Source organism: Nelusetta ayraudi, unplaced genomic scaffold (genome assembly GCF_046127955.1).
Source record: "Nelusetta ayraudi isolate G7.1 ecotype Tasmania unplaced genomic scaffold, CSIRO-AGI_Nayr_v1 ptg000009l, whole genome shotgun sequence".
Classification (NCBI taxonomy): Eukaryota; Metazoa; Chordata; class Actinopteri; order Tetraodontiformes; family Monacanthidae; genus Nelusetta; species Nelusetta ayraudi.
The window spans coordinates 563,034-574,047 of record NW_027466059.1 but is presented as its reverse complement, the minus strand read 5'-3'; the positions used below and the strand labels follow the sequence as shown (position 1 = coordinate 574,047).

The following is an 11,014-nucleotide window of genomic DNA, read 5'->3' as shown; positions in this document are numbered from 1 at the left end:
CCCAGCAACCAGGGAGGAAGATGCTAGGAGTGGGGGAGAATGTATGCATTCCATAATTGCATCCCCCTATGGCCATCTGGTTTTAATTTGATGAAAAAAAACTGACATAACTGATAAAACTGACGCCCTTAGGGAAGGAGTGCAGCGGGTCCACTGCTGAGATCACATCAGGCCATATACATTAGTTCAAATGCTTTCATACACATAGATTCAGATACTACACCAGCCATGGCACGCAGACGCACAAGACTGCCTGACGTCGTTCGGTCGAGGGCAAGAGAAAGGCCAGAGGTTGAGAATTCAGACGTTCAGACGACTCAAGGTTTTCCTCGTTTCATTTTCGCCGGCGAGTCTCTTCTCTCTGTTTGCACTTGGCGTGAATAGAATCTTTTCACGAAAAGAGTCCAGTTCTGAAACGTTTTGTGCAAAAAATCAAAACCACTTTGGGTTCATGGGTTTCAGCTCCCGCACGTGTCGTTGAAAGATGGCAGCAGCGTCATCGTCCTGAAGAGGTGTGCGAGGTCAATAGCTGCGTTCCCATTGCAGCTTTTCGCAAAATAAAAGCGATATTTCTAGAATTTCGACAAAGTTCAATTGAGATTTGCAGGTGTTTCCATTGAATGGTGTGAAGCGCATGATTCGTGATTCCCATAAAATCTTGTCTTGTGGGTCCCGCGAGATTTATGAGAATTACCTTTGCTTCTGTTGGTTAACAGTTGTTTGCTGTCGAGAATGGTCGTTATATTTTTCTCTTTGATGACTTCTAAAAAATACTCCATCTCCTCCTCCATCGAAACGTAACGCCCGATTTTCGCTTGAAGTGAACTGGTCACGTGACCCCGTACATCACGTCCGGCGACGCGTAAATCCGAAAAAAAAAGTGTTTCCATGACACGTTTACGATATACCTCTACAGTATATCAATACATCTGGAAAAACCACCTCATTAGAGCGCAAAAACTTTTTAGCAATACTTGAGAGGTTTCTTGAAATTTAGCTTTTCCATTACCAGTTTTTTATTGCGATGTTTAGGTTTTGCGCAATTCTAGGGGTAATCGAAACGCAGCTATTGACTCAGCGATTGACTGATTCCCTGTTTGAGTCGAATATAAACCAACAATCCAGTTCACGATCACATCATCACTTTCACTCCATTTGTGCTTCCTCATGTTTTCTCCATTACCGAGGTGTTCGGCGGGAAAATGCCTCTTTTCCCGCTCTAGGAGTCGACCATATGGTCGGCCGCAGGAGAGGCTGCGTGTCTTTGCATACTTAATTTTCAGTCATCTGTTTGTTTGTTACTGTTTTGTAGCTGCGGCCTTGCAAAGTGTACAAACCCCCGTTTATCTGCCAAATAAGGAGACCTTCTGTTTCTGCGCTACTTGTTAAAAAAAAAAAAAAAGAAGCTAACGCTAATTACAGGTTCGGTGTGAGGTCACGCATGCAGCGCCCGTGAACGTAACGTTTTCACAAGTCGGGACTCCGACGGATGCGACGCACCTACACTTGGTATATTTCGAGTGCATTTGTTGCATGTTGCGCGTTCACACTGAGGAGTGTGTGGAAGCGCCGCGCACTATGCGCACACTGAAAATAGTTTTAGGGGAAAAAAAAAAAAAGAGTGTAGGACAACACTCGACAAGAAAAAACACCATATTGATGGCGCAGCCGAGGCGGCGGTGTGAGGTTATCAGGCGGTAAACTCTCAGCCGCAGGCACAATATAGTCCTCTGCCATTGCACTGCCGTTAGAGGAGGATCCAACAAAGTCTGCTGTCACTTTCTTGCTCGTTCAATCCCTCTATTCCCTCTGCAATTACCTCTGGAACAGATTGAGGTGAACATGCCACCGCTGCCCATTCTGTGTGAGATTCTAATCCATTCCAATTCCTGCCCCGTCCAGCACAGGATTCTCTTTCACCACCACCACCACCACTGCCGCCGCCGCCGCCCCTCCCTTTTCTTCATAGCCCCATTTCAATTCAAATTAAACTGCAGTTCTAATCTGGCAGTTAGGCTCTATTGTAGCTTCATGGACCATTAATCTTCCGGTGGAGGCTATTTGTCAGCTCTCAGGTGTGGTAATTAGGTCTTCTTTTAATTTGAGGAAGAAGTTTATGACAGCTGCACACACCACCGGGAGCCATCACCTGCGCCGTCTCATTGGACAGGTGATGTCAATGGGAGGGGCCGACAGTCCTGTTGATGTAATCAGCGACAAACACGTCCGAGGAGACGGCGGTAATATGGGTCGTGACCTTTGATGCATCTGCCGGCAAACCCATTTCCCCCCAACAATTACGAGAACATCCACCCGCGGCGTTTCTCAGTCCACAGGGTTTACACACCATTACTGGTGGCCACTGAACCAGGGGGCATTTGCATGTTATGGCATTTTATTAGCATGATGATCTCGGGCTTCACAGAAGATCTGTCGCCAAGTGGCCCAAGGGGATTACAACCAAAGGTCATCTGTGTGATGCGCACTTCCACCGAATAACATTTGTTAAAGGTCCCTGTCGCCAGTCTTTCATGGACATTGAGACGGAGGCATGACAGTCCTGTGCAGCTTATCTGAAATTGATTATGTTCTCAAAGTGTTTTTTTCCACCTGTGCTGAGCTCATAAAGTAAATCCATAACAGAATTGCATGTGTCTTCCAACACAAAATGACAAAAAAAATTGTATATAAATAGTGTATAACATGTATAACTGCGCCAGCCTATGTCTGAATTTACTTATTTTGCACTCAATGATAACCAGTTTTTTTAAGCAGAATGTGTATTTCCCTGTTGCCATTGATGCTACTCATGAATTGTCAAAGTAGCTTTTAGCACGATTTCTTTTTCCGGTTCAATAGCTGATGGTTTTAGCTTGCTACAGACCAGTATTTAGTCTTTAAAATGTTGTTGAAGACTTGGCCAAATATCATGTCAGCAATTCAGATTACAATAATGAACACTAATTGTAAAACACCAAGTGTGTCCTGCCGTGTGAAGCCGAGACCTAGAGAACAACTGCACAGAAGGCTCAAACTTTGATAAATAGTTGTTCACAGACGATTTAGTCATCAGCAAAAGTGACTTTTAATGGAGAACCAGCCAATCTCCAGTAGCATAGGACATCCAGAAATTAAAAGTGATGGGTAGGCCACAATTTAGGGAAGCTCAAGAAGGGGAAGAAGAGATAAAGGAGAAGACCACCGATAGCCAGAAGATTGGAAGCTCGAGAAGATTGTTCAGGACCACGGACAGCGGCAAGAGACTTGAGAGCGTCTTCCAGCAAAAGTAAGCAAGTTGGTTCAGGTTTTATCCTACGTTATTGTGAATAAATATTCATTTCAAGCGAAAATGATTACAAGACATTGAGAGTTGGTACATTTGTGATTGAACCACCAGACTAACTGGACTGTGACTAGGCACAAATGCCCCACGCCGGCCGTCATGTTCCGCATGCACTGCTCTGACGTGTTGACGCGTGGTTGCGGCACAACAGAGAACATGGACATATTGTTTTTTAGGTCACGTCCATGAGGCGCTGCCACGGTCACTCCTGCGTTCCTGCAGCAGCAGGTGTGCCCACCGGGGTCGACGGTAAGGGACGGCAAACACGCCTGGACACGTTTCCCTCCGGCGAGTGCGGAAGTCACGGCGCGACGGTCGAGGTCGCCGAGCAAGACCGTAGCACATTTTGCCGGGAGTGTGAAGAAACCCGAAACCCGCGTCCTGCAGTTTGTCCGTCGGTCAGCTGGTGATTTTAAAGCAGCTCCGATTATGGAGGTGTTGGCAGAGATACAGAGCGGCGCCATGCAAATGGAGTGAGCATTAATTCAGCAAGTTTTCGAGTTGACTGCCCTCTCGAGGCTCACACACACACACACACACACACACACACACACACACACACACACACACACACACATGTTTACCGCCGACGGCTGCCCACTTATCGGGAGCAGTGCAGCGGCTTTCTATTAAGAGTGGCCTCCTCTCCGTCTTTCACACACCACCGGTGGCGCCATCAGGAGTCGGGCGCTTTTTTTTTTTCCACTTTGAAACGCGGCCGGAGCTACAGATCAAACCGCAGTCTGTCCAATTAGTGGACGAACAACTCTTTGCCGGGGTCAGGTTGTGCAGTGGCTCGGAAATGAAGCTCTCGCAGACATAACCGCTGGCTGATGTGACGCTTCGCCTTAAGGCCCGCGCAGCCTCGGGGGTCGGAGACAATCAATGAAATTAGATTTAAATGAAACCAACAAGCTGAGGTTCCGAAACGGCGGCGTTACCCTGTTTAATTATAATGGCACACTGTGGCTCGCCCCTTCCAGCCCTCGTTATAATTCATTTTTTCACTTTAATACACCACCAGTCGTGTCCTGGAGGGGGTTTCGCTGCGGGTTGCCCACTTGAAGCCTCCCAACAAACAAAGAACGCGAATCAGCACGCACTCTCAAGCCTGAGCAAATGGGCTTGTGTGTGTGTGTGTGTGTGAGAGAGAGAGAGAGAGAGAGAGAGAGAGAGAGAGAGAGAGACCATTTTTTTTGTTCATTTCTCACTATTGTTCCCCTTACATCCGCGGCGGCACCCTGAACATGTAATAATCAATAGTGCAGTTTGCCTTCCGGCCGCATCGTCTGTATTCAGGTCATGTGTTTTCTGTCTTCAGCTTGTTACTTCCCTCCTCCTCTCCTTTGAGTCTTACTTCCACCTTTCATGTGTCTCCACACCTGCCCTGTCCAAGCATGTCGGACCTGCATCCCATTGACTGCCTTCACTTCCCATACTGATTTAGCCGCCGTCTTTTCTTCCCTCCTGTGCCAGTTTGTCTTGCGTCGTAACAGCGATCCAAACGAGGGAATCAGGCTTTTTGACCAGTGACTTTACTTTTTATTTACCTTTTCTCTCATCCCTTCGTCTGTGTATGCCTTGCTGGTAGACCTTTATTTCCTAAAGTGAGAGTGAGATGTAAGTATTGGCACTAAAATGAAATTAATGTTGAATTTTTTTATTTTTATTTTGGCGTAGATGATTCTTCTACATTCCATTCACTAACTACAGAATCTGTACTTTTCTGCAAAACTCTCTGTTGCTGGTTTGTTCCGAGTCTGATCTATTGATAGTTTCCGTTTGGCCGCACGGCTGAAAGCGAAGTTGGCCATCGCCAGAGAGCGGGAAGTTTGCGGCTTCGCTTGGAAAAATACCAAGCGATAAATAGTTAACGAGTGTGATTTTGAAAATGCCAGCATCCAAAATCAGCGACCGAACATAAGCGGAGGCTCCACTTTGAGCCGCTGTGACCTCGTCCAGCGAGACGACTGCATGCTCTATCAGGCCGCTTTGTCACCTCGTGGAGAACAACCTCCACTTGGTGCCGTGTTCTTACACTGTGCAGCTTGTTAAACTATTTCCACCATCCCTTTTCCTATCGTGGCGTCTTATGAGAGAAGATATAAAATTGCCATTTGTTTTCGAAAAGCGCGAATACACTTTCCGCTGGACAAAAATCGAACTGTGTGCGTTTCCTGTTTGGCGGTGACTTTTCTCTTCGCGTGTCACCTTCCCTCTGCAGGAAACTGGAGGGAAAAGAAAAAGGGAAAAAAAAAAAAAAAGATCCAAGGGCAGCCGCGTCCTGTCGCCTCGCTGAAGCCTGAGGGAGATAATTGATGGCTGGAGGGTGAGAGGACGCGCGGCGAGATGAGAGCGGAGGACGAGGGTGGAGGAGGTAGGTGACCCTGACGGCCCCGGAGACTCGCTCGCTGGGGGGGGGGAGGCATGACGAGAGGAAAGTCCAAAAGGCCGAGGGGAGGGAAGGGGAACGCGGTCGCTTAGCATGCGCGCGCCAGCGTTCCGCTGATTAGTCGGCGGGGATGTGTAATTTCAGGAAAAGATAAGAAAGTGTGAGCGGTAAGAGCGACTCACATCGCTGGGAGTGTCTGGGGGGGGGGGGGGGGGGGGTACAGTGAGGATGGAATAACAAACGTCACGGCCGGTCAACGCCTTCCTTCCTTCCTTCCTGTCGCCGCTTCCAACCCGCACCGCCGCCTGCGTCATGTGTTCCATGAAGCACTAAATGTACAAGCTGGTCCTCGGCGGTGCCGCCGATATCGAATTCCGACATCTCGGCAGTCGGCGCCACACGCCGCGCCGCCGACTCGCCGCGTCGGTGTTGTTCGGATTCGTTGTCGGTGCCGCTGACGATGAGGAGGAAGAAGATGTTTCACCTTGGGAGGCGCAGCGCAGCGTGAAAAAAAAATGGAGACGCAGCAGAAAAGACAACCAGGGATTACTAAGGCAGAGAATGGCCATTTGTTTAATCCGCTTATTTTATTTGCAGTAGAATTGAAGGACTTTGTGCAAAGTGCAAAGTGTGACAATGTTTTTTTTTTTTTTTCAAAAAGAAGAAAAGGTAAAATGATACCTTTGTGCACCAATCAGGATTTATTCATTCTGAGTGGATGATTCAGGAAATGCTGCGCCGCCGGTGCATCGGAGGAGGTAATTTATTGAGAACGAGCCAACACTATCAGAACTTTCAGAATCCTTTTCCAATATTGCCACGAACAGCAACACAACTTTTTATTTATTTATTTATTTTGGTTGTCTGGGAGAGCAGAGCAACAGGGCAAAAAGCAGAACTTGTATTTTTTTTTTTTTTTTTCGTCCATGACTTCTGCAATCACTGGATCGTGGACGGAATCATTATTGGCCGCTGGCAGGAGTCGGCAGATGGTCTGTGAAACTCACTAGTTGCCCCAAACTGCAGAGTGGAGCAATGTTTTTCAAAATGACTCAACGTATGAGGTGATTTTATAGCAACTTCTGCCAACACAAACATGGAAAGAGGTAGATGCTTCTCGAGAGATTGTGTCGTTTATTCCTCCAATACAAGGAAAGTACTGTCCTATGTTAAATTTAGCTTATATATAAATATGTATTGGGGCTGTCGAAATTAACGTGTTAATAACACGGTAACTCAAACTCCTCATCTGGTCTATTTTGTGCGCGAGCCGCGAGCGATCCGCGTCAAGCTGGACAGGAAGTCACTCAAAGAAACACAAGAGAATCCGGTTAATTTTTCAAAATAAAACAAAAATGAAACAAACTTACAAACACACACAAACACACGCGTACTGCACACACACAGTGAAATGGCCAGTTGGAGCGTTCCAATGAAAATACAAATAGAATATTTCCACAAATGAATTATTATTGTCCTCTCCGATTCCTAGAGCATAAGAAACACAATAAATATCATTTTAAGTTACATATAGAGCAGGGTAAAAAGACTTGTAATTAATTTGCGATTAATCACAATTAAAAATTTTAATCAACTGACAGCCCTAACATACATATATACATATATATATATATATATGTATATATATATATATATATATACATATATATATATATATATATGTATATATATATATATATATATATATATATATATATATATATATATACATATACATATATTACGTAGCTTTCTCAGCTCTCTCTCTCGCTCTCTCTCACTCTCCCCCTCTCTTCCCAGCAGCCTTTAGCCAGAATATGAGTGAAGTGAAAAGCTATCAGTCCTGCCCTGCATCGATCACACATTCGCTCGACTGGCATGATGAGCAACATGGAGCTGAGTGGCTTTTTGAACTGCTGCTCTCCATCAGCTGCGGAGCTTCGGCAAAAGTAAAAAGTCCTCTTATAAAGGAGGAGAGCGTGCCAGTTATTATCCGAGGCTGCCCAGGCCGTGTGTGACCGGGACACACACACACACACACACACACACACACACAACACACACTATAGCAATGGGGGGATCTCCACTCTGCCGGTAAACAACTCCTTGAACTCTCCCCACTCCGGCTGCCTCCCTGTGACTTATCTGGCCGGCACGCTGAGCCGACAGGGTTACATCACGGACGTCAGTGTATGCGCTCCGCAGAGGCGAGAGTGGCTGGAGAGAAGAAGAAGAAGAAGAAGAGAGTCGACTTCTCCCTCTCCCCTCCCACACGAGCGGCGGCTCCTCTGTTTGTGTCCGCTGCGCCGTCGCCAGCCAGCCAGCCTGGATGGACCCTCTCGTTCCCAGTGTGAATTATTAACCGTCGCTCCAGACGAGCTGCAGGGAGGAGAGAGAGGAGCGGCGCCTCTCAAACACTCCGCTTAAAAGAGCCGAGCGCCACTTTTGTTTTTTAGCGGTGCTCGCCTCTCACTACCCCCCCCCTCCCCCCGCCACCACTAGCGCTCAAACAAAAAAAGAAAAATAAGACCACTTGTGGATAATGGGAGTGTGTTCGCTGCTGCCAAGTTCTCGAGTTGGGATGTTAATAATGAATGTTTGTGTGAGAGGATCCCTGACGAGAACCAGGCTAGGTGTTAAAGTAGTTCACAACAGTTTGAATCTCATGTTTTTCACTGTCCGCGTACCATTAGATTCCCTGCATGACACAGACTGACTGAATCTCTAAGTTTGTTGATAAATATCTATGTCTATATCTAGTATAAATATCCCTGCAAGGGAGCCGGGTGTGTTGCGGGCTGAGCTATAGGACGTCTCAGACGGGAAGAGATGCACGCAGCCCTCATTTGTTCTCCGGAGCCGAGCCACCGAGGCCGCGGAGTGCAAACGCTGCATTTGCTCGGGGAGCCGCGTCAGAGGCGTCCCGCGACTCAGCGAGCGGAAATCATTCCATCATCCGATTGTTATGGATCTCCGGTTCCTTTGAACGTATCATTTCAAGCGTGTGATATGCGACTCTCTGCCTGTTGGCTGATAGCCTTGAATAATCAAGCAGCGGCCGCTGCCGCCGGCGGGGTAAGTCGGTTCACGCTGCACGTCAAAGGGTAACAAAGAGGAAGAAGAAATCTAATGTCGGTCCAGGTCTGAGCTCACAGTCAGCTATTGAGCCATTTTTTCCATGGCTTAATAGCCATGGTAGTTCAGTGAACTCACCTTTTGTCAAATACTCTGTCCTCTCTGTTCCTCTTTGTTCGTCTCACAGCTGCACTCCCTGTCGAGACAAACATGAATGAGTTTGTACACTAAGGGCGTGTTCAGACTGCCAGCCAAAATCCGATTTTTAGCCCCTCCAGATTGAAACCGGGTGGCTCTTTTGTAGTCTGAACAGTCCCAAATCACATGAAATCCGATTTTTGCAAAACGGACTGAAACCACCTTCAGGAGGTCGTTTCAAATGGCATTTGGACAGATGCGTCTCAGTGTGAACGGCCTGTCCCAGGACAGAGTAGGAAACTCATTAGCTGCCTTTTCACAAAATAAAAGCGATATTTCTAAAATTTCTACACAGTACATTTGCAATTTTCAGGTGTTTCCATTGAATGCTGTGAAGCGCATAAGCCACAATTCTCGTAAAATCTCGTCTCGCGGAACGTAATTCTCGTAAAATCTCGTCCAGCGAGATTTACGAGAATTACATTTTCGATCGTCCATTACACTTTTGCGATATACTTCTATGTCAATAAGTCTGAAAAAATCAGCTCATGAGAGGGTAAAAACCTTTTCGCAATATATTTGAGAGGTTTTTCGAAATGTAGGCGTTTCCATCGCCAGTTTTTTATTGCGATATTTAAAGTTTGCGCAATTCTAGGGGTAATGGAAACGCAGCTATTGCCTCATCAGTCTGTGGAGTTGAGGGCTCCATTCAAGCCAAGCTCCAGGACACGTATCGCAACAAGTCCATTTAGTTTTTGCCGCAGTCGCAATTCTATGACGTCACACACTACGCACGCTGGACGACGCCTCCGCTCCGACGTCATTGCGCTCAGCCCGAAAATCGGATTTGAGAAGGAATCTGATTTGAATCAGATTTGCCTGCAGTCTGAACGCAGCCGATAGCATATGATGTAAACATGGTTAGTGATTGGACCCTTGTTGTGTGGAGTTTGCGTTTCCTCTGCATGCTGGCGTTGCAGTCTTTAATCTGGTCAATTCATCTGCGGTCTCTGTATTTTCTTTTGATCTTTAGCACCAAAGAGAATCTCAACCCATCCACTTCCCCACTAGCCCCCCCTCCTCTACCCTCCCCTGCATTCACTCTTCCCTCTGTTAGCATTTTATCCCTCTGGTGGCTCCCGTGGGACGCCGTCCCCCAACTCCTGCCTCGGGACAGTAGCTTATTTCAAGGTAGACAGCTCATCACGATGACTGACAAAAGGCCCCGGCAGAGACGTGACCATCTGAGTGGGAGGAGACGACTAAATATACCAACCGTCGTCCTCCGAGCGAAAAGTTGCGAATCGCACGTCGACGGATTGTTTACCATTTACATAAAAAAAAAAATAGGGGCAGGAAAAGGAGGGGGGGGGGCAGGAAAGAACAGAGCAAAGCGAAAAAATCTAACATTCTAAACTAATTCAGCGGCGCGCACATTTTCTACGGCGCTAATCACTGGCGTTCCAGAGGGGTTTCAAGCTCAAACACAAGGCTGCGAAGCAGAAAGTCACAAATGAGCCAATTAACAGGGGGCGCCGAGTTCTAGAATTTTGTTTACTTCAACAGATATCATTTGTTTTGTGAATGAGAGTGCAGGCGCGAAGAAGTAAAAGAACATACAGGAAAAAAAAAAAAAAGATATCGCAAAGCAGCTGAGAGCAGATGACTCATTAAAATCCTCCTCCTCCTTGCGACTGTGTTTCTGAGCAGCGGCCCTCTGCCGGCTCCTCCTCCGGTGAACCAGGTCGCCTGCCCGCAGCGCTGCCCGCGTTCCCTCGTTAGGAGTCTCGCGTGACAATTAAAGAGAACAGTTGGGCCTCTTCTGCTTCCCGGAGCTGCTCTCGACCTCCCGTATGTCGGCCTGCGATGAGCAGTGTCGGGGGGGGAACAGGTTACGCGCAACGTTGTTACGTCATTTAATAGCAAAATAAAACAATTGTAATAAGAAAAAGTTTGTTAATATAAAATAAAATATTAAAATTCTGTTCCTGGTGGAATTATACACGATAACAACCTTCAGAGTTGGAAGGATGTGGAGCGTGGATGAGACGGTAATAAAGGAGAGG

At 46.9% G+C, this 11,014-nt stretch overlaps 1 long non-coding RNA gene across 1 annotated transcript; it reads left to right on the top strand.

Moving 5' to 3' along the window:
* Positions 1 to 2,960: 2,960 nt before the first annotated feature.
* Positions 2,961 to 6,374, top strand: LOC142883891 (uncharacterized). The gene is made up of 3 exons (XR_012926093.1): positions 2,961 to 3,286; positions 3,520 to 3,592; positions 5,568 to 6,374. It is a non-coding gene; the product is annotated as an uncharacterized LOC142883891 (long non-coding RNA).
* Positions 6,375 to 11,014: the final 4,640 nt, after the last annotated feature.